The following is a 24,085-nucleotide window of genomic DNA, read 5'->3' as shown; positions in this document are numbered from 1 at the left end:
CATCCCTTGACTTCATAGCACAGGAAAGTGGGTCTGAGGCTGACCAGAGAAAAGGCCTCTCCTGGGTGGTTTGTGAGAAAATACACCACGACTTAAAGCTCTTCTTTAGGAAACAACTACCTTGGTGTTTCGGAGCCCAGCCTATCACCGCTCCCCAACAGCGTACTCCCCTTATTGATGGCAAAAGTTCCATTTACACCTGCAAGTTAAAACGCAAAGGAAATCTCAAATGTTATTCCCGTGATGTGCTGATAGGTGATAGCGAAATATGGGTTGAATAGATGAATGATGAGAACCCTACCCCAACCCTTACTTTCTTTGTCACATTGCCTTGGTCCTGACTCACAGCTCACCTGCACACAAGGTGGGTGCCAGCACAAGCACAGGGGAACTGGGCTCAACACTACTTGCAGTCTTTTTTGCCCCCCCCCACTACCAATTTCTCAGGCTTCAGGGTAGAGGTACTACCACCAACTCCAGGCTCCCCCACAGGAAAAGGAAACAAGGCAAGCCATTTGAACACTTTCAAAGAAAGAGATGTCACTCCAAAGCCAATATTCCCACAATAGTATTCACTATGCAGGGTCATTATGTCAGCCCAGCTTACCCTGAACTCCCCATGACATAATATGTTCCTATGTCCAGCCATGGCTCCCATGAAAACAAACACAGTGACCCTAAAGAAGTTATTGAAACAGCAGGTCCCAGGAGGACAAGGCTCCCTGCTTTTCCTGCCTTTCCTCTGCACACATAAAGTTGTTTTCTTACTCCGCATCTGCCACTTTTAGAAGGGTTTGGAGTAAAATTTAAATTTCCTCTGTCTTCCCCCTTCCTCTTTGGTGCCCTCCCCTCCACTCTTCTACCATGTGTCCCTGTATTTTATGTAGTGTGACTTGCTCATCACCAATACAACTGTCTTAGCAAACACACACATTTAAGAGTGTGTATCACTTAAAATAACTGGATTTTAAACCGTCTGGTTTCAGTTGAGAATTCGATTTGAGGACTAGAGAGATTTGGGCTCTTAAGAAAACAAAGAAATGGCTATTTTGAAGAAATGTGTAAGTGATTTTAAAGAAACTGGTGGCTGGAGGATAAAAGTGTCTGACTTGCTTTGTGCCCAGCAGATTCTCCTTTGGAAATACAAATATCCTTCCACACAGTTTTCTCAGTCACGGGGGAGTTTTCTGAAGCTCAAGACAGTAGCTTTAGACTCTACCTCCTTTCGCTGTAATCCTAAACTACAGTTTTTACCCTTAGCCAAACAAGTGCCAACAGGGCACTGTGTGAAGTGTAGTTACCAACCACCATAAGCCAGTTGCTAACCATACAAAGTGGCACACTGTCTGCAAAGAGGCCTCAATCTGCTACACACACACACACACACACACACACACACACACAGACACACACACCATGGAACGATTTGTCTTGGACAATCAAATCTCAGGCACATGACAGCCTTCCCTCGGTGAATTTCTTTTTTCTTTCTTTCTTTTTTTTTTTTTGTTTGTTTGTTTGTTTGTGGGGTTTTTTTTTTTTTTTTGGTTTTTTTGGTTTTTCGAGACAGGGTTTCTCTGTGTAGACCAGGCTGGCCTCGAACTCACAGAGATCCACCTGCCTCTACCTCCCGAGTGCTGGGATTAAAGGTGTGCGCCACCAACGCCCGGCTGAATTTCTTATTACTACAACCTTCAAACACACACTCCAGGCCTGCTGTGGAGAGACTCACTAGTGTCTGTTTAATTTTGGTTTGCTTTCCAACCACACAGGTTTATAGAAGGGATGCTTGCAAAAATCTTTGAGATATCTGATTACTGTTTTCCTGAATGATCATATGCATGTAACTGTGAGTGAGTCTTAAGACACTGGCATTGTTTGTCACTGACAAGGGAAGTAGGAGACCTAAAAACAAGGGGTAACGGTGTATAATACCCACTGTCAGATTATGTTGTGGCTGGCCCCTGTCCAGTGCACAACCTCTGTCTGATAAGCAAGGGGCAGGGGGAGCCACATGTGGCTTAGTAAGCATGTTCAGGTAGCGGGCTTCTCCAGGTAGGTGGAAGTGGATGACAACATACACTTGAGCTTTACTCAGCTGCCCACTGCAGCACTCAAAGGTGACTTTTATCTTAGCCATGTATAGAGTCAAGGTACTCTGGCCATTAAATAGTCATCTCTTCCATTTCCCTAACCCTCAAGGGCCCCCAGCCACCTGCCCCTAGGGCTGGCACTAATTGCATGTCTCCCCTTGAAGGTAGGGGATGGGGGTAGTGGGAGGGCTGCAGCACTGGGTGTCTCTGCATGGAGGGGGAGGGGCTCCAGAGGACCACTGTAGCACCAGGCATATTACATGGGACCTCATCAAGATCTTACCAAAGGCTATCTCAGTCAAAGCCGGGGCAGCCTCTCAGGAATACCCAGACTCTCATCTCCTCTTTTCTGACCCATGCTCTATCCAGCCACCCCCTCTTTCAGCAAGCTGTAACTTTTCTGCCTTTGATCAGTGTGTGTGTGTGTGTGTGTGTGTGTGTGTGTGTGTGTGTGTGTGTGTGTGTGTGTGTGTGTGTGTATTCCTTCATTCAATGTAGATTTAAAGAAAATGAGAGCAGGCACCCTACCGTGTTTTATGTTCCTTTACTTATCAGTTCAGAGCTCACAACAGAACATGGTGTACTTCAGAATACTCAGTGCAGGAAACGGCTAATGTCTGGAAATCAGCTAGCCATGGCATCCCACACTCTTCAGAACCCTGGCCTTCTAGGTCCAGTGAGGCTACTGCCTTCCACAATCCAACTAATCCCTCCTCTCTTGTGTCCTTGTCTAACTTCACAAACCAACAGACCACACTGTCTACTTTAACACCCTGACTGACTGAATCACCTTGTGTGATTTGTTAAGCCACTATGTAGAAAAGCTTGTCCTATCACGCTAACTCAACTCCTCATCTTTTAAAGATAGGGATATGGCACATCAACAACACCTTTCTGATGTTCTGGGAGATAATGGCCTATCTTATTATCTTAAATAGAAAAAACTATAAAGCACTATGTTTCGATCTCAAACCATTTCTTAAAGCATCAACAAAAACCATTTACAATGTATTTCCCAAAGTGTGACAGGCAAGCATCATGATGCCTGTTACATCGCATCCTGTAAACAATCATACGAAGGATCACACTGGATGTAAAGCACTCAGGGTGTGCTTGCTAACCCCTCAGTAAAATCCTTTCCCTTGGTTTCATTGGTCCTTCACAAGGACCCAAGAGGCAAGCTCTTTCTAGGAGAAGCAGCAAGCAGAAGGAAAAGGAAGAGAAGCTGTAAACATTGAGAGGTAGGCGCTTGCCAGCTTGGCAAACCCTCTGACCCTCATGACAAGGACCCCTAGTGCTGGGAAGGGTTTCCTAGATATCAGCCATAGCTGGGGAACACACCCACTATGTGTGCCCTGTTAACACAGCAGGTACATCTATAAGGGATCCTTCTGTCTTACCAATGTAATTTAAATACAACTTGAGATATATCTTTACAAATCTCTACATTGAGCTTTGGGGGCTATAATTTTAATTTTTCTAATAAAAGCATCAACTGGAGTAATTTTACTCAGAGATGCATATATATATATATATATATATATATATATATATATATATATGAGATTTAAAAGCAAGGTGTAGGAAACACATTGCAGTATAACCCTTTACTTCCATTACAAAAGGATGGGTGCCTTACATGTTCCCTACGGACTATGCAGGGAGGCTACATAACGATTGGCAGAATTAATCAGAGTAAGTCACAGAGCTTAAGACATGAGAAACTGGCCCTTCAAGAGAGTGAAGAGCTAGCAATGCTGGGCCTCTCTCTAGGGGGCACGGTTGTATATAAGAAAAGCCACAGGTCATCTCATTTCACATTTACATGAAGACACAATGAGGAGACAGCCTCTGGGATCCAGGAAACAATTCAAATCCTGCACCTTGATCTTGAACTTCCTGAGATCCAGAACTGTGAGCAACAAACTTCTGTTGTTTATGGGCCACCTGGTCTGCTGTGTTCCATCACAGGTGTCTTAACAGACTGAGAACTCCAAATCTGCTTCCTACTTCCTGTTACAAAAACACCAACCTAAGACAACCACCAGTTGTCCACTTAGCATCAATCGCTAGCACTGTGATAAGCATGTGGGAGACTGTGATGACCCTAACTTGTGCAGCTTACTGTTGATTGCGGCAGCAAGCATACAAATACCACAGATACAAACCCTTCTAAGTGCTGTGGGAGACCAGAGCACAACACAGCAAGATAAAGGGAACTCTGGTCAGAGCAGGAGCAGGGGAAAGCCTTTTCGTGAGAAGGGACCTGTACCTCGACTGAAAGAAACAGAACAGGAAGAGAGTAGGTGCCACTGGACAGCCCACCTCCTCCCTGTAACTCGGCTATCTGCCACTTCCCAAAGCCCTGCTCTACCAGTCTAGCGCCTATGTGGCAACGCAAGAATCTAGTGTGCAGGACACACCCACTACACTGCCCAAAGAACCTTCCCAGCCTAATGCACAAGAATCCTGCAGTGTGGTATTACCCCCATCTTTTAAAGGGCCGGAAGGGATAGATTTATTTAGGAAGCATGGCAGGCAGAAAGGAAGAAGAGAAGTCTTGCCGGGTGGGAAGGTACTCTAGTTTTACAATCTCCCAAAACATGTGGCTAAGACCCCTCTCCCCTGGGAAGGAATAAATGTTCTTTGGGGCAGAGTGTAAGTATGAGTGTGTGTTTTAAATAAGCATTCTGGGAGAAATGTAACTAGTCTGTTTCTGATTCATTCATAACTCACCAAATTATTGTTTTGCAATCACCATTTGATGTTCAAGAAACTGCCCAGCCTCCCTAACCCTGCTTCTCCCCTTTGAAGTGGCAGCTGTGTGGACGTCACGGAGCCTGCACTGTACTGAAGAACTGAGCCTGGGGCTCTGGCCCTGAGGTTTGACAAGAAGCAGACCCTTAAAGTCACAACATCCCATTCTACCCTTCTGGGCTTTGTTTAGCAAGATCTCTGGTGCAAAAAATGTTTCCCAATTACATATCCAAATAGACCACAGCATGAGGGGAGAAGAGGGAGAGAGACAGCTTATCCCAGTCCTGTCACTAACACACTGGAGGAAGCCCAGGCATGCTGGCAACTAGATGAACACAAGGGGGAGTGCCCCCAACATTTGCTACCTCCAAATCCTGAGACTTGGCGGAAGCAAGGAGGCCAGCTGAACACATGACAATGTGGCCTCCAGAACTATGACTCAGTTGGCTCTGTGTCTAACACATTCTCTATGGGAACTGTATGGTCCCCAGAGACAGCAAGAATCAAGAGGGGCCACTTCTGGTTGTCATGATATCTGGGTGGGGACTGAAAAAGAGGCCAACAAAACTCCATACCTGAGAAATACTGTACCATAACAGCACCCCAACTGAGAGACATCACACCCCAGAGAAACCCAACTGATAGATATGAATCTTTAACACATCACTTCAGCCTAGAAAGATTGAAGAAAGATTCATACCCGCACCTGCTTCCTGTGCACTAGAGGATGGCACTGAGCATGTAGAGCTGGACAGAGCCCTGTATCATTCCCCTGGCACTAGCTTGCTGCTTCCATGGCCTGGTAGTCCAAACACAAGTGCCTCACTTCAGACAAGGGACATATGGCCATAACCCCAAGGTGGAAATCAAGTTACTTTCTAGTGTTGCAGGAAATGCTGCTAGGATTCTATGATGATTCTGCTTCCAGCTACTTTCTTGGTCTGTTAAATGGCACCAGGCATTCCAGAAGCATGGTTCTCCTCAGGAACTGCACACTGCTTTGCCAGGCAGACACCTGACCCCCGGGGCTACAGCATCCTCAGGGCCTCACTTATTCCCTGTTCATGGCAAAGGAACAAAGCTTGGAATTTACACACAAAACACTTTCAAATTAAATGAAGGCTCCAGGGATCATGTCGGAGGGGATGCTTCCCTACTGTCAGCCATGACCCTCTCTGCCGGGTATTGTAGAAGGCTGGATAAGGTTAATCTTAGAGCAGGAAAAAGTACTGCCCAACTATGAAGACCCAATAAGAAAACTGAAGATCCCCTAGCCAGTGGTTCCCAACTTTCCTAATGCTGCAACCCTTTTACACAGTTCCTCATGTTGTGGGGACCCCCAGATTATTTTCACTGATACTTCATAACATAATTCACTACTGTTAGGAATCATAATGTAAATATCTGATATTCAACCCCTATGAAAGGGCCATTTGACCCCCAAGGGAGTTGCAACCCACAAGTTGAGAACCACTGCTCTTGACCAAAATAACTCCTATGAATGCTCATAAATGTGGGAACTGTCTTTCAATGAGCCACATGAAGACTTAAAATGTGAAATAACTAATATGCTGGACTAATATACTAAGCTATAAATGACTGTTCACTATCGTTATTTAGCTCTTGTGCATGTTTTAGCTCAGATAAAAATTTCAAAGTCCACAGCAGCATTGATTAGCTGAGGGAAAGGAATTGAGACTGTGGAAAGAGAAGGACGATGCCAACTGAGAGCCATGAGCATCAAGAGTGCTGCAGGCTTCAACGGCAGGCGAGGGGGCACTGAACAGGCTACCTAGCAGGCTGTGGCAGTGTCCCTGAGATGAAGCTGCATGTCACTAAGGCCTGTCTACTCTAAAACTCTAAATCAATGTGACCTATCGTCCTTATCAATGGGGGTGCGTGGCTCAAGGTCAGCGTTGTCACTCCTCTAACTACAACTCATAAAAGAACCCATCCATTTTTTGACTATGTGAGGAATGTTCTGAGTAAGTACTCTGAGGCCCGCCCCCATTCCAATAAGAAAAAATGAAATATTGGAAGCAAGCCTGCCATGAAACAATCGTACATTCTTCCTTGCTAAAGGGCCCAGATTCACATTCAGGTGTCTAACCCTTTTCCAGCACTGGAAATGAAATTCTAATGCAACCAAACCAAGAAAGACAACCTGTTCTCCTCGCCGGAGAGGTGTGTGGTAAGCCCTTAACAGACAAACCATGGTGTAGTCTGCTGCTGGCCACTTGGAAAGGCTTCCTACCTTCAAAGGCCACAAAAAAAAAGGTATATTTCTTTCTATTCCTCCCACTCTGTACTCTGACACTTCCAACCCAAGGTACTGCCGCAGACATCTGATTTCCAGGGCCACTTCCTGGGGTCTGAGCCTCCCCACACAGGGTGCAGAACACTAGCAGAAAGACAAGACCCTGCAGACGAAGTTGACCTGCAGCAAACCCTTCTTTTTTAACTTGCTGATACCTGACACATTGACACATTGCTAAGGAGGACAGGTGAAGCCACATACAGCATGGCCTCAGAGTAGACACCTCAAGAGCTTTGACCACACAACTGACCTGACTAATAAGTAGTAAAAAAATACTACATTTATATTTTTAAAAATGTGTAAACTCCAAGTATTTCTTTAAAGGCTGAATCCCTTTAACATTCCCAAGATTGGCAGCAAAGACGTATGTAGTCTTGTGTTAAGTATGGGAGAAGATGAAGGAAGAGGCAGAAAGTGCAGGTTATGAACCACTCACGGGGCACTTGGGGGAGCAGTGAGACCTCTCATGGACAGGCACTCATTGTATGACAATGGTACTGTGCTGCAGGAGCCAAGTAAACTCACAGCGAGCACCAAACTGCTATCAAGGAAATGGTGAAAACAACCACTCATCCTCTGTCACAGAAAACCCAATTAAGGCTCTATCTTCATCCACTGCCATAGCCCATAGACTATCCTGCCACAGCACCAGGGAAATGGAAATTTTAAAAAATCCTAACGTGGAAGGGACAGAGGCTGGATGAGTCTTGCGGCACATACCTATATCAGCAGCACTCAGGAGTCTAAAGCAATAAAATTGAGAGTTCAAGGCCAGCCTAGGCTACATAATGAGACCCTGTCACAAAAAAAAGGAAGGTGGTGGAGAAAGAGTGAGGAGGAGAGAGAAAGGGAAGAAGAGAAGGGAAAGAATGGAGAAGAAAAAGAACAAACAGAAATGGACATATTTGTTTAATGTTTGTTAACACCAGTTCCCCAACAGGAATGAAGCTTTGTTAGAGGAAGGGCCTTGTCCTTTCACTGTCACAGCCCTGTCTCCAGGACTTCTCAGCCTCCTACTAGGGATACTTCAGGCCAGATACCTCTTCATCACAGAGGCACCCTGGGCAGATCAGGGTGAACAGCAGCATCCGGACCTCTACCTAATTGATGCTGTTGGCAACCTGCCAGCCATGCTGACCATCAAAAGCACGTCTAGGCTCTGACAGTTCTCCCTTTTGGGTAAAACTTATCTCTGACACTCACTACTCTAAAATAGTGTCTGGAATTTTGTAGGTATACCACAAATGTCCACTAGAAGACTTACTCCTTCACAGAGTAAGATAGGCAGTGTGACAGTGTTAACTGACATTAGTCACCCCCAATAACTGGTTTCTAGACACCAGTAACCACCAAACCCCAGGGTTACTCATGTCCTGTCACCTTTGCATGTAACTGACACACATCGCTAATCCTCTCCAACTGACTTAAAACATGCTATTATGCAACTGGTGCATGGTCTTCATACTGCAGTTTCATACTGTACCTGTTGGTCACAGACCCAATTTTTTTTCCAGTCTGCAGTTGGCTGAATGTGAAAATTGCAAACCATACATAAAAAGGGCCAAAACACTCATAGAGAGGGTTTTGTAATGTGTTACCAGTCTTCTTTGTGGATATGCTGATACTTATCCTCTTGATGTGCACTGGATTTTTAAAATCAAACAAAGGGAAGACCTGAGCCCTGCATTCACCCAGCTTCACCCTACCTTTCTACAGGCACTGGGTGCTGGCCTATAGAACTGGTGGCAGCAGAAGACAATGACAAAGTAAGCAATTAAACCATCTCAGTTTTTCTAAGTGCCATCAGATGATAACTGAGTGACTCCCGTGAGTTAAGGAGCCAAGTAGGACAGCGGCCACTTCACACCAGTGACTGGAGAATGCCTTCGGGTGGTCACACTTGCACTGAGAGCCTACAGAGGAGACAAGTGGGCAACACCTGCGGTCTCTGGCAGGCGCAGTGTGTAAGCATGGAGAGCATCAATTGAGCTGAAGTGTAGTGGGGAAGGGTGGGGGAAGCAGGGAGCAAGGCCTGCTGTAGCAGATGCTGGAGAATCCTCCTAGCAGCCCATGGAGACACACTGCTCCTGCAGCATACTCAGAAAGGGCACACTTACAACACACCGGAACACCTCATTCAGGTAGCCAGTACACATACTACGCAGGCTAACATACATCAGGCAAAGTTTAGAAAAGAGGTTAGGGAAAGAGATCATAGTATTGGGTTAAAAATTATAAAATATTAAAATGCATCCTCACCATGAAAACATTTCTTAAAATAAAATGACAAAATATAAACACACATCTCTTAAAGCTTGTCACATCTCCATGAGCCTGTGACAACAAATGCCAGCCCCAACAGCCACTAGTGACTACACTTGCCCGGGACCACCGGCCCAGCCCTGCCGAGTTTTCACTTCTCCTGCCTCACCCTAGTAGAACCTGGAAGACACCAAGAAGAAAGCACAAGATTTCAAACCAAAGATGCTAATGAATTTGCCTTTTCCTGGTTCAAGTCTTTACAGTCTGGAAATGGAAAAGCTCATCTATGTCATGCAACACAGAGATCACACGCCCACAGATGTGCAGCCACTACATAATACATGGAACTGTAATTGATTTTTAAATGGAGAGTCATCTTTGAGGCTAAAGAACACATTTAAATAGCTCTAAGAGGTAGCTCCAGGGAGAAAGGAATTCTCCTGACCAGCAGACTCCTGAGAAGCAACCTCTCTTTAGGGAAGCATGGTTGGGGACACCAGTGCTGCAAGCCACAGGCCTTACTGTAGGGACCAGGCTGCCAGATATAAAAATGAAACACGGGGACAGGTACACAGTGGAGCACTGGCCTTTCCAGGACAGCTGTTGCCCCACCTCCACGGCTGATAGCCTTGGTAGGAGCCCTACCACTCTCCAAGCCTAGCCAACCCATTACTCTGAGGCTATCCCACTAAGATTGGAAGGTCTATTTCCAAACAAGGGCCTTTGGGTCATAAAAATTCATTAAAGATGAAATAAAGTTGAATCAAATTGACTAAATGTAAATCAAGGGCAGACTCCTAATGAACTGGCAACTCAGCTTGGGAGGTACCACAATGTTGCCAGTCCACACGCCAGGCTTTCTTGAACTGAACTGCTTTGCAGGACTTAGTTTAGAGAGGCTAATTTTTTTAAGCCATCCTCAACCTTCCAGATTTAGAAATTAATAAAATTCATTTCATTGTGGTACTTCTGATTAAAATTTACTATACCCCATTTGCCCTATTCAGTCATTGACTTAAACACAGGAAAATCTCACTTATCAAAATGTTTTGGGGAGTGGCAGATCTTATCTTGAAAAATTCCAAATTGCTGAATTTTGACAAAAACAAAGCCATGGTTTCAGTACCTGTATCAAACATATTGCAAGCTAAGACCTAAATGAACACTAATAAGTAAAATTAAATTAGTCACTGAAAATTGCTATCCATAATAGGTTTTTATTACATAATAAATAATTACATTATATCAGTGAGTCTTAATTCAATGGGAAACACACACTGTGACAGATTTCCTGGGGTATAATTTGGATTTAAACTGCAGAGCACTCTGGGTTTAATTGGCTGTTCTCAATGGCCCACGAGAGCTTCCAGTAGCACAAGGTACAGGAAGGCAGAAGGGGTGGGGCAGAGGACATGGTGGATCACCCAGAGCAGACAAATGTACTCTCAAGTGTGGCATCCCAGCCTCCATGGAGTCAGCAAGGCAGCCAGGGATTTCCATGTGTTCAGTGTGTGTTATGTGAGGCCCAAGCTGAGTCAAGCACCCTGGTGCATGCTCTTGGTTCTGACAGCTTGAGCCCCAGCCGTAGATGATAATGGTGGTAGCTGTACCCGGAGCCAGCTGTGCTGTGGAAAGCTCGCTGTGGAAGCAGTGCCAGGCATGGGATTACTGACCTGCAACAGGTGACAATGGCCTTTGCAGAGCAGCTTCTGACTATCCATTTTAGTAAAAGAGAAACTGCTAACATGTCCTCGCCTGCTTGAAACTGAAGATACCCTGATGGCCTTCTCTTCTTATCACCAGACCTGTCCAAACAGTAAGATGGAGCAGAGGGTGTGTGTGTGTGTGTGTGTGAGAGAGAGAGAGAGAGAGAGAGAAGAGAGAGAGAGGAGAGAGAGAGAGAGAGAGAGAGAGAGGAGAGAGAGAGAGGGAGTATATATATGAGTGTATGTGTATGAATGTGTGTGTGCATGTGTGTTTGTATGTATATGCATGCATGTGTGTGTGTGTGTGTGTGTGTGTGTGTGTGTGTGTGTGTGTGTGTGTACGCGCGCGCGCGCGCGCGCGCGCTTACGCTGTGGAAACAGACAGGTGGCAGCATTTCCAGGACACAAGAGTGTGCACAGCTCATGGTTCACATGGTCCTGACCTGCAAGAACTCTGACCCTCCTCTGACTGTACATCCTCCTGGTCCCTCCTCATACCTTCTAGCAGACTACAGATGACTAATGCAGTCTTCATCCTTTTCTGGAGATGTGCCTGTTTTCCAACAGGACTGCCGCCAGTCTTTCTTCTCAAGGTGGTTTAACACAGAGGGAGTTTGTAGCTGCAATTCCACATCATTCATTTGCAAAAAATATTGTCTTCCATTATGATTCATAGCAACTATATAATGTTTCAGCTAGGCAGGCCAGCCTGCAAAACTAAGTGCCAGTCACAGCTTTCTATATTACAAACATCAACTTAATCATGAATGAAAAAGCAGTTCAAAAGCTGAGGACTACATAAATTACTTTTATGTGTAAAAACTCAAAATATCTTAGCAATCAAACTCATTCAGATTTTCATCACACCTAAGCTGGGGAATCCTAACTGAATTTTATTATATCACCTGATGAGAAGCAAGGAATCCCAGGCCATTTCTCTTGCTAAGAAAGCTGTTAAATGTTAAGAGTGAGCTGTCAGCCAGGACGTGGTGGCACACACCTTTAATCCCAGCACTTTCAAGGCAGGGGCAGGTGGATCTCTGTGGGTTCCAGGCCAGCCTGGACTAAGTAGTAAGTTCTATGACAGAAAATTAAGACTCTATCTCAAAAAACAAACAAAAAAAAGGTGAGCTGGCAGATCACAGGGGCTCAGAGGAGACGGACAAGAACTCTTCCCAAAACTTCAGAAAGTCCTAGTCCAGATGCACTGCAGTAAATCAGCCTGCCCTGTCCATTTATAGCACAAAAGTGTCTCAAAACAAATTTCATCAAAACTTCTAAAGTCAAAGCTATTCCAAGAGGCCAAAAGGTTCCCCTAAGTTAGACACTCCCGAAGTAAGCCTTGCTCTGCCAAGACTAGCATCCAAAGACACAGCAAAGGCACTTGGTGGGCGTGGCCTCACAGTAGATGCTACAAGAGCTTTGAGCACACATACTAAGAAGTCTCTTTCTTCCCAGGATGGATCTTCCTGTGATGCATAACCAAGTGAAAGCACAGATGTGTAAGTCACTGAAGCCCCTTTCCAGGCCCGATACACAGATTCTGCTAGTGGGAAGACCCCCTTCCACAAATTTGGATATTCCCTGTCCTGAGCACACGGAGCAGGGTAAAGACTCAGAAGTGTATTATCCTGTATTGTACTAGGCTGTTATTATCATTTTTAAATACCACACCATAAACACACACACACACACACACACACACACACACACACACACACACACACACATCCTCTCTTCCATTCAGAGAAATATGTTTGCTTCATTTTAAAAACAGCATTAGAACATATTCTCTATTTTAGTAACTTGAAACTTTCTCCCAGATCCCATCAGAACCAAAAAGATATCCTAGTCAATGTTTGCTCTTGGGAAAAAAGTGTCCCCTGTGTCCTCAAAAGACCTTAGTTTGGACAACATTCCCATTTTCTCTGGTGATGGAATTTGCAAAGTCTCCAGTGTAAAAATAAGGCTGCAGGGTAAATCCTGACAAACATTGTTGGGGTGGGGGTGAACCCAGAAGTCCCTCCGTGAAGTTTTCCATGGCAGGTCAGGCCCCTGGGGGTGAATGTTTACATGGGACATTGTAGAAGAGCCAGATGGAACATCTGCTGGTGGTCAGTTCAAACCAATAAAGTCCCAATTTCTCTATTCACTGTGACACCGCGTTCACTTTGGGAGAGTACATGTGAACACTCCTAGAGAGGGTCAGAGACTATGAAATTACCAATAAAAACCACGGGGGGGGGGGACAGAGACAAGTGACTATGGAGTGCTCAGCCACAAATGGGACATTCATATCACACCTCATCCCCAGGGCTCAGAAACCCATTTGAGAGAGTAGGTGGAAAGACCATAGGAGCCAGAGGTAGGGAGGACAGGAGCAAAACTATGTCCTCTGGGCATAGAAGAACCATGGCACTCATGAACACACAACAGCTATGGCTGCCTACACAAGACCCACACAAGACCAAACCCGCCTACACCCAGCATGGAGTGGGAATGAGATCCTACTGAGCTAATCTATGGCTTCTGAGGAGGGAGACTCATCTTTTTTTTTCTTTAAGGATGTGACCCCTGACAAATTGATGGTGCTCTAGTGGGTAACCCCACACCCAGAAGCACAAATTAGAGAAGTTCAGGGGAAAAATTAGAAGTAAATATGATCCAAATACATTGTATAAGATTCTCAAAGAATTAATACAAATATTTCTAAAAATACATCCAGAAGAAGGACCAATCCAAGAGCAGAAAGGAATCAAACCTTTGGGGACAGTGAAGAAGACACAGGGTCTATGAAATTAAAGACTGGGTGTATGTCTGGCTGATTCAGGGTATAGCCAGAGACTCCTGGTGGCACTGTCAGGGATCAGGAAAGACATTCCCAGCTCAAAAGGGGATGTGGTCTCAGGGCTTAAGTAGACACCCGGCACTCCCCAGGCCAGGGCAAGGTTGTGCCATTACAAGCTGAGGACCAATACACAGTTCTTCTATATGAAGGCCCAATCCAAGCTATCCCTGCTTCTTTTGCTTGACCACTTTCCATCATCATGCACCTGGGACCCTGCTTCTTCCACAGGCAAGCTCTACCCAGCCCTCAGCAGTTACATGAGCCTTGAGTTTCTCCTGACCTCCCCAAGTGGGCAAATACCTTCTTGCTGTAGATATGCTACTGATATCCACCAAACATTCTGGGGTCACAGCTAGACTCCATTCCAGTCTCCTTGGGGAGGTATAGCATGGACTGACTTAGGAAGCCACAAGACTGTCCCCTAAAACTTGGTTTCAACTTCTCACACCCTATCTTGTTCCATGTCTATAAACTACAGAGCAGACTAAGCAGACAGCACAGTTGCAAGGCAGGAGCCTCAAACCCTGAGTTATTCTTCTGGCATCCCAATAATGCACCTGGGATGTGTGCATGGGAGCAATATATAAAACCTTTCTCCTGCAAAGTATTCAAGAGTTGGGGATATTTGTTTCTGCAGTGAGGCTCCCAAGGCTTTCATGGTCATCCACTCATCTCTTGCCCATCTATCTGCCTTGCCTATTGTCAACTTCAAAACAGAAGTGCCCAATTCCCATCAGATCACCTACTTCAGGGAGGGAATGGCATTGTCCTTGTTCTCCTTCCTTATGTGTGTGCCTCCCATCTGAAACACTTAGCATATGCTTTCATTACATGGATAATGAAACAAGAGCAGATGACAGAGACCAGCTGAGCCAACACAAGCAACCATACCTTAAAAATTAATATAACAAAACCAGCCACAACAGAAAGCCCAAGTCTAGAGTCTGCCCTGGAGAAATCTACGCCTCAGCTAGACATGCGGAAGGGTCTAGTCCACAGAGGAAAGAAGTCACTGTTGTATGGAGAGTTTCGTGGCTTCTTATTTGGGGACTGATGTGGGATTCTGTCATCTAAGCCAAGGAGATCATGTCTAGCTTTCAAAGGCTTCAAGATTAAGCACTGTTATCCATCTGCAAAATTGTCTGACATTGAGAAGAAACCAGTAGGGGAGAGGGAACATTTGGCTGGCCTCAGCCACAGTAACTCACCTGACATAAGAGAACTTCAAATAAAACGGCATGAGGTTGTGACATCCCCTGCTAATGTGGCATGCTCATTAAGGGCTCTGCTAATGACTAGTGTCCAAAGAAACAGAAGGGAAGAAGAAAAAGACCTCCTAAGAATACCAGGGACGACTCATTACAGGCAAGTCAGTGACCCTTGAAGTCACCAACAAGATAGCGGAGGTCCTGAATGGTCTCCTCCTGATCATGCTCAGACTGGGATTCTGAGCCCAGGCGTCAAGTCCAGGTGAAGGTCTTTTAGGTTATTCCACTAAGGGAATAGCATGCCCCATCAGAACTTACGCTGGCTGTTAGTGAAGTCAGATCTTCTTTTGCACTAAAAATGAGATGATGTGAATGAAACCCTTTAAAATGTACTTGAAAGGAGATCTTTCTTGAACAAAATACATTACCATACAACGCCTGACTCCTTATTGCCTCACTAGTAATATTGTACTTCCGTGTGAAATGTGGCATTAAACGTTGCCAACAGATTGAAACAAAAGACTTGAAAATAGTGTAAGATAGAGAACCATAAGGCACATCTGCCAGGAAGCATTCTCCTGAGTAAGGTTTGTTACTTGGAATGTGTCTGCTCAGTGAGAACTTGTACTTTTGAAAGAGAAAGGCTAACCCACTCCACATTGCCAACCTCCTGCGTTTTACAAACATTTTCATTCCCTCGAGTCAGGGTTTAACTAATCTTGAGTCCAGCCTTGGGCTTCCTGTTGTTGCTGGGTTTGTTCTATTAAATTTTAGGGTACAGTTGCTTGTGTTGGCTCAGCTGGACTCTGCCATCCACTCCTGTTTCATTTTCAGGTGATGAAAGTACCTGCTAGATGTTTTAAATGGGAGGTACACAGGATAAGGATAATACTGTCTCCCTTTAAGAGTAAGTGATCTGATGGAAAACGGGCATTTCCATTTTGAAACTGAAGGACAACTATGTAGACAAGGCAAACGGATGGGAGATGAGGAGATGACCATGGAAGCCTTGGTTGCAAACAGTGCATTAAAGAGGAACACGGCTGCAGCAGCTCTTGCATAAATCTTATCCCAAATTAGTTCATCCCCTGTCACCAGTGGTGCTCAACAGTTGCATCCCCTTTAAAAGGTGGCTCTGTCCTTACTGTATCTGAATGAGGCCCCTTTATGGGGCAAAGGTGAATCTTGCACCTCCTTCATGTCAACTCCAAGGGCTGAGGTGAACCATCCTCTCTCACGCACTACCATTCCTCATGCTTCTCTTCCAAAAGTCTGAGCCATTTGATAATTTCATGTATAGAATTTATACTTACCCTTCTTTTAATGGATATGAGGCAACTGATTTGGTATCACCTGTGTGGGATTCTTTGCAATTTTCCAAAGTCCTCAGAAATCACCTTTGAATTAGTTTGCTTTCTATTGCTATGACAAAATACCTGAACTCAACGATTTAAAGGGGTGATGCTTCCTTTGGGCTCATGGTTTCAGGGCACACACTTGCTGGGTCTGTGGTGAAACAGAACATCAGGGTAGAACAAGAGAACGTAGAAAAACAAGAAGAACCAGGAACCCAATAACTTAACTTCCTCCCACTCAACACTACATCCTTGAGCCAAACCCTCAAAACATGAGCCTCTGGTATCATTGCAGATCCAAACCATGACAGCCACTTACAGTCACAAATAAAACATCAAACATTATAGAACCTGTGAATATCTGGTATAATCTAGGCTAGGAACTGGGCAGTGAGTCACCAAAATAGAATCACTTTCTCCTCTTTTCTCTGGAGATAGGGATGAATGGGACAGACAAGATCTACTCCATCCAATGGATCCATTAGTGTAACAGGCTCTGTAACTCCAGTATTCACAAGCTTCTCACTGCCCTGTGAAACCCTTAAAAGCTGAAAACAAAACTAGACTGGCTCCAACATATAACACTGTAAAATCAAAATGAATGTTTAATTCAATATCTACAAACACTGTGTCAGTTAGGAAAATGCAGCTCAATTCACTGAGTTATCGATCAGTGTCATAGAGATTATGTTGAAAGACCAAATTGAGTGATTTATTCTTAGTAAAGCTCATTCATCTAAAATTTACAACAATGCCTTCTAATTTCATTACAGTCAACATATTCTCTTTGATATGAGCCATGGGTATGTTGTAATACGTTTGGTGTGCTACAGAATGTAGTTATCAAACACCAGGAGCTTTAAGCATTTATAGGCCTTAAACAATCAGGGAAAGTGGTGGGATCCATGCCTATAAGAAGCTGTTTTGTTTTGTTTGTTTTAACTCTAAGTGGAAAGACTTCCTTGCAAACCCCTATTCTTAAGGTACCAATTTCCTCTGACAGACAATCTTCTCTGACCTGAGCCAGGCTAGAAAGAGAGCAGTCCCAGTTGTTGTGGTCCTTCTACCAAAGCCAAGGTTCTATAGATACAACATATCAGGCCCTTTCTAGGGTCACAGACTTGACTTGTCTCTGATACCAGGAGAATGTGCAAGGGACTGTGGAGCCTCCTCTGCTTCAGGCATGAGGAATTCAGTGACCTGAGCAAGGGGCAGGACATCATTGCATCTGATCATCGTTTAAAGCAGAGACATGAACCCCATTCACCATATATTTGCCTATTGGGGCTTGGCCATTCCCATTCTCTAGAGTATCAGCAGACATGGCTATGCCCCATCCACCGGCTTATGGGAATTGACCCATGCCCTGAAAAAGATAAGCCTCACATTCCCTTATGAGAACCATCCTTCCACTGAGAACCGTCCTTCCACTTTGTGTGACCATGATATAGGAACTCCAAGGAAGGGACAAATACGGTCCTGGTCCAGATACTCAGCTTTGGGACGATGGAAGGTTCTATGTACTCCCTCTGCCACCTTGTCACTCTGTATGTAGATCATCAATATAGCTCAACTCCTCTGGCCTAAGGTAAGTAGCTGCCATGGAAAAGGCAGATTTCTTGGGGGAAAAAACTGTGCTGGACTTGAACTCTGTGACAGTGGGTCTTTTCCAAGCCCTACCATCTAGAAGCTGCATATAGCAATCTTAAATGATCATTTAACCTCTCCTAGTTCCTCATCCACAAGACGCAAAGAACAATATGCCTTCACAGAGGAATAGCAAGATTACTGTAAATACCATCTGGGAAAGGCTCTGGAAACAACAAACAGAATCTCAACATAGAATAAAAGTGTACCAAGACTTTATGTGCGTGGGTCTGCTAGCAACAGTAAAAGCACAAAGTAGTGGCAGGATACAGGCTGGTCAATGGTTGGATTATGCCCATAGCTGGTTTGGGGGACAGGGACTACAACTGAACATGGATAGTACCAAGAAGAGAACAAAGAAGTGCACTTAACATGACAAGCTTTGGGGTCACAGACTTGAATACAAAGTCCTAGTTCAGTGCCTTGACAGTCATGTGACTTACTCTGAGCCTTAATTTCCTGTTCACTGAAGTGAGGCTAATAAAAGCAACATCATAGGACTGTCAAGAGATTAAAGGTCATGTTTGTCAGTGCTTTGGCATAAAGCCTGGCACACAGCAGTGAACCAAGGAATCATATTATTAATTTATATCCAAATTAAATTCATGCTATGGAAATCTCTAAGTACTGACTTCCAGGCAGAAGTATGAACAAGTCAGGAACAAAACATCCACAGGCAATATGTACTTTGGGCTCTCTGCCTCCAATTTCTTTATCCTCCACTCTCTGTTCTCTCTGGCCATCTAACTTCCTGTTCTTTCTCTCCTATCTGTCTACCACCATCTTCTAGATCCCTGTAGGTTTCTTCTCTCTGACTCTGTCTCAACTTCAGCATCTCTTCCTCTTAGATTCTCATATCTTGAAACCCAGAGGGCTTTCTTTCCTCCTTTCATTTCTTTAAAATAAAAATTTAGGAGTTGTTGGTATGGCCCACCGGTAGAGTACATGTCTAGCATATGCTAGGACTTTGGTTCACCCTCAGTCACCACAAAAATAAAAATAAAAATAAGATCCAAATTCTTTGGGGCAGAGGACACAGTAACTACAAGGCACACTTTCCACTAATGGCAAGGTGTCTGGTTGCCACTCCTGGACCCCCTTGTTCTCCTCATGCCCCCACCCTCATCTAGCTGCCCTGGCCAAGACATAGGGACAAATTTTCCCTTTAGTCTATGAGGCAACAGAGGCTATGACTAGAAGGCTCAGAGGAAAACAGGCAAGGCTATATGCTCAGCACTCTTTAGAAAGAGAACTCAATTGTGACCACCAAGTTCTAACCAGTTCTTGGCTAGGCAGCTGTTTCATAAAAAGGTAAAGCCTTTAGAGCAGCTCGCCAGAAGCCACAGTCCCAGGCACACTAGGAACAGCTGTTGACACAAATTTCTTCACTGCTCCCTTAGAGCAGGGTCAAGGCAAGTGCTTAAAATGGAAGCCATATGTCCAGGGAATAACTGAACAGTCTGTCACTTGCATCAGCTCACAAGCATTTGTGGACACTCATCTCATTAAGACCAGAGTTTCCAATGCTACAGGATGACAGGCTAGTCCTTAAGCAGTATGCTGGAAGCCAACTAGACCAAGTTCATAGACATAAGAGAAGAGGCACTCTGCCAGGGCCACAAGTAGGGCCTGTGGTAATGCCCTGGTTACTTGTGACAAAGAATGGATTCAATTCCCAAAACAGATTTCCTTGCAGTTTGGAGGCTCAAGGTCTGAGGTCAAGATATGGGCAGGACTGACTATGTCTGAAGCTTCTTGCTTTGCTTTTTGAGGGATGTCTTCTCTCTGTATCCTAGCATGGTCTCTCTTCACATGTCCACGTCGTAGTCCTGTCTTCTCATAGGGACACTCACCACGCTGCATTACAGCAGATCCTAACAACCTCATTGTAACTTAATTACCTCTTTTAAACTCTGTCTCCAAATAATGTCACATTCTGAGTATCAGGGTTTAAGACATCAGTGTATGATTTTGGGGAGACAGAACTCACCCACGGAGCCATGCATGGCCATGCACAAGTGAGCTTCAGGGGCTCAGGCAGGCTCTATTACACAAGAAGAAGGGAAAGTGAAGGGGGAAAACTAGGGGAGGCACTACAGGCCCTATCTTGCCTTTGGATCCCTTGTCCTAGCTCTATCGTGTCTGCCAAACATTAGCACAGGGAGTAATTTTGGCCGTAACCAATAAGGTGTGAGTGACAAAACCAGAGAACTCAGTGAGAGGAAACCTGGAAGATAGCAGAAATGGTAACACTTGAATTTACTGCCTGGCAAGACACATTGAATGGTTTACAGTTCTGTTGGGTGATAAGTACAGCTGCCCAGGAGAAATGAAAGCCTGAGGCTTCTGCTAGAGTCGGGCTCCCTAAGGAAGCCTGCTTGGGACCCTCTCTTGAAAACCTGCATCCCAGCTGAAAAGCAGACACTTCTGGAGAAAGGGGGACATTCAGTTCTTAGTGCCTGATACTGAATCGTTTGGGGGATAAAGGATGAAGGAGAGTGAAGATACACAGGTGGCTTAAAAGGCAAGGCTCTCTCTCTGCACACTTCACCAAGTCACTTTATCCCTGACTTCCTCAACGGAATGGAAGCTCCAAGAGAGCAGGGTTTGGCTTTGCTTCCACCAGGCTTCCAGAGCCCGCAACTGTGCCTGATATTTGGGAAATGAGCAGGAAATACTTGCTACGCAAATAAAAACACATAGGAAGGTACTCAAGGCACACATTGGCTCTTCCACATTCTAGATGTAGCAGAGGCAAATTACAAACAGTGTGGTCTACAGTTAGCTCTGGCTACAAACAGCAAGGAATCTGTTTCCTTGAGTCCTAACCCAAGACCACAAACTTACACAAGGTTACTAGGAAGCAGTCATTCTGGGGCAGAGCAGTAGAGGCTGGAAATCTCTGCACCTTTTTCAGTTGGTCCCCAAGACCCTAGGAAGGAGAGGGGGAGTTCCTCTGACCCACCATGAGCATCTTGGGAGACATGCTAATGTCGAAACATCCAGGTCTCCCAGCTCAGGGGACCTGATGAAGAACCAGCTCTCTCAGCCACAGATATGGAGCCGGTGTCCTGCCCCTGCCTGCCCCTCACACACACCTGAAAATCCTTCAGAGCAGCCACATCCGCTCTGGCATTTGCAGTGCCAGGAAATCAGGAGCAGCTGGCAGTGGGGGACAGAGTGGAGAGGACATTCCTTTCAGATAAGGAATGAGCCAATTAGGAAAATTACAAAAGCTTTCAAAGCAGACACAGGCTGGCTCTCCTTTTCTGCCTCTTTTTCACTAGGACATAATTCATTAACAGTTTTAACATTCACCAGAAGCAGCCTGAAACATTTTCCATGTCAACTTTTCACACAAGTTACAACCAAGAATCCTATGAAACTCTGGGGCAGCTGATGACAGACCTCTATTTCCCTGGCTCCTGGCTAGAATTCCAACCTGGGGATGCCCTGGAGGCGGGACACATCATTTCATTTCCTAGACCCACAGCACAAAGATGCCTTTTACTATTTGTGGGGCCATAAAGAACTGATGGTCTGAGGAAAAATGGAAATTTGGAGAACTCTCTTTTTTAAAAAAAATGCACACAGACACAGGGTGGGTTTCACACACACACACACACACACACACACACACACACACACACACACACACACACACACACACGTAGTTCCCTACTTACAGTGCTTTGTGTTAGGATTCATAGTATACTTCTTAAAAGATTTGTTTTATTTTTACTCATGTGTATGTGTGCATGTGAGTAAAGGTGTCTGTGTAAGTGAGAAAATGTCAGAACCCCTGGAGTTAGAGACAAGGAGAGCTGTGAGGAGCTCAACGTGGGTGCTGGAAAACAAGCTCCTGTCCTCTGCAAAGTAACAGGCACTCTTAACTGCTGAACCACCTCTCCAGCCCTGATTCTTCAACCTGATGATGATGCGAAAACAAACTGTAGTTAGTAGAAACCACACTTCAAGCTTTTAATTTTTATCTTTTCCAGGTTAGTGAAACCTGGCCCAATCCACGAAGGGAAAAAAATGGTGTGTGTGCTGGGTGGCTGGCCGAGGTTTGGTCATCAGGGTTTATTCATGTGTTTCACCGGAGACACTCTGACTTCAACAGATTTGGGCAGAGCGACACAAGCTGAGGAGCACCCAGATATCTTTGGCATCTCTCCCAACCTGGCTGTGCAGCAGAATCATTTGCATAGCTTACCAAGACCCTACGAAGTCCCTACTCACAAGCCACCAACACATGGGACTTTGTAGTTCAGAAGCTTGTGGCTAGCTCCTGACAACTGAGCACCATCCTGAGACCAAGGCTTTAGGAACTTTGGGAACTCATGGACCTCAGAGGAAGCATCCCCACTTTCCTCCAAAGCTAGGAAGAGAGGGAATCCTGCCAAGTTTCTTTTGGTTAACTTGTTCAACCTGCTCCTCACAGGCATGTGAAGGGATATTTTCCCATTTAACATTTAACCAGTGAGTAGTGATAGCTACTCTGAGGATTTGTGTGCTTACCAGCATTTGGCAGTCTGAGGGGAGGACTGAGGATGGAACCAGGGAGACCTGATTACCAAGCCTATCCTTATATCCATAAAGTCCCACCCTGCTAGGCTTTGGGGCTTCTGGGTAAGTGGTCTCCTAAGCTGGCACAGGTCTTCATATGCCTTAGTCACAAGGCTCTCTGTACTGTGTCACCAAAGCCTCCTAATGTCCTCATGTTCCCTTGGAGTAGGGTCAGCTCCTGGCATAGCCTGCTCCACAATGGTGTCAGGACAAAGACTCCCTGGGCAAATGTGAGGCACAAGGTGGAGGAGCGTAGGGCTAAGCTGGCTACTTCCCCCTCTCTTCAGTTAGAGACACCATTTTCCCAGAATGAACTCAGGTTTTGTGACCTTGGCAATATAAGACATCAATGACATCATTATGCCTCACCAATATGCCAAAACTATAAATCTCCAGCTATTTGAGTCAATTTCAAGTTGTGGTGGCATAGGAGCGAGGAAATCCCAATAAGGAGAAAAACTACGAAAAGACACTGGGAAAGGACCCAGTGGAAGAAGCAAGGATACTATCAGTAAGAGCTCAGGACAGGACCTAATAGCATGCGGTGCTGACGCCAGGATCTGCTCAGCACCTCCTCACTAGCTCATATGATCTGAGGTGGGGTGGGCTTGTTATTGGGGATATTATGAAAGAAGACTATACAGCTTCAAGGCAGGCACAGTGATTTTTTTTTAATTGAAGCAATCTTTAGTGGAAGCTGTGTAGAAGATGCCTCTACTCCCGCATCTTCTCAACCGTTCCTTCCTTGTGTGTGCCCTTCTCCTTTCCTACTTGTCATGACGTGGCTTCCCTTTCCAGGATCCTTTAGTGGTCTTTGTTCAGCTTTAGCCTGGTGATACCATCTTGCTGGGGTGGATGTCCACATGGACAGATGTGCCATTAGCCTTTTCTCTCTGCACTCATTCAGTGTAGATGACATACTTCTTCATGTACCCTTGGGCCACTTTGCCAGTCTGCTGCCCATTGCAGTGTCCTCAGACAACCTGAACCTCATCATTCCTTCAAATGGGCATAGATCGAACATTGTACCTCTTTCTATCTCAGCTCTTTGGAATAAGGGGAAGGCATGGTCTTCTAAATGTGAGAAGGTGCATTGAAATGCCATTTGTGGTTCGTGCTTAGGTCAGAAGTCACAAAAGAGATTGACTTCATTCTGGCAGCTACCCTATCCTTTTTTTTTCAGAAACAAACTCACACATCAGCTGGTCGATTCCTTTATGCTATTAAATTTTCCTTTCTGATACCTCAGGCAGCCACCCAACCTCTATTTGAATGTCTTCAGGGGTGGACCACGCATGTTCTCTCTATATGATCCATTTCTGA

At 45.1% G+C, this 24,085-nt stretch overlaps 1 protein-coding gene and 1 pseudogene across 33 annotated transcripts in view; both read right to left on the bottom strand.

Moving 5' to 3' along the window:
• Window positions 1–24,085, bottom strand: part of Cacna1c (calcium voltage-gated channel subunit alpha1 C) — a 555,448-nt gene that overhangs the window by 424,497 nt on the left and 106,866 nt on the right. The gene's annotated exons all lie outside the window — the stretch shown is intronic.
• LOC113837041 overlaps window positions 11,456–24,085 on the bottom strand; it is a 28,569-nt pseudogene continuing 15,939 nt past the window's right edge.

The sequence above is a fragment of the Cricetulus griseus genome, chromosome 8 (assembly GCF_003668045.3).
Source record: "Cricetulus griseus strain 17A/GY chromosome 8, alternate assembly CriGri-PICRH-1.0, whole genome shotgun sequence".
Taxonomy (NCBI): Eukaryota; Metazoa; Chordata; class Mammalia; order Rodentia; family Cricetidae; genus Cricetulus; species Cricetulus griseus.
Note: the sequence above shows the minus strand (reverse complement) of the source record. Positions and strands in the feature narration are given on the sequence as shown.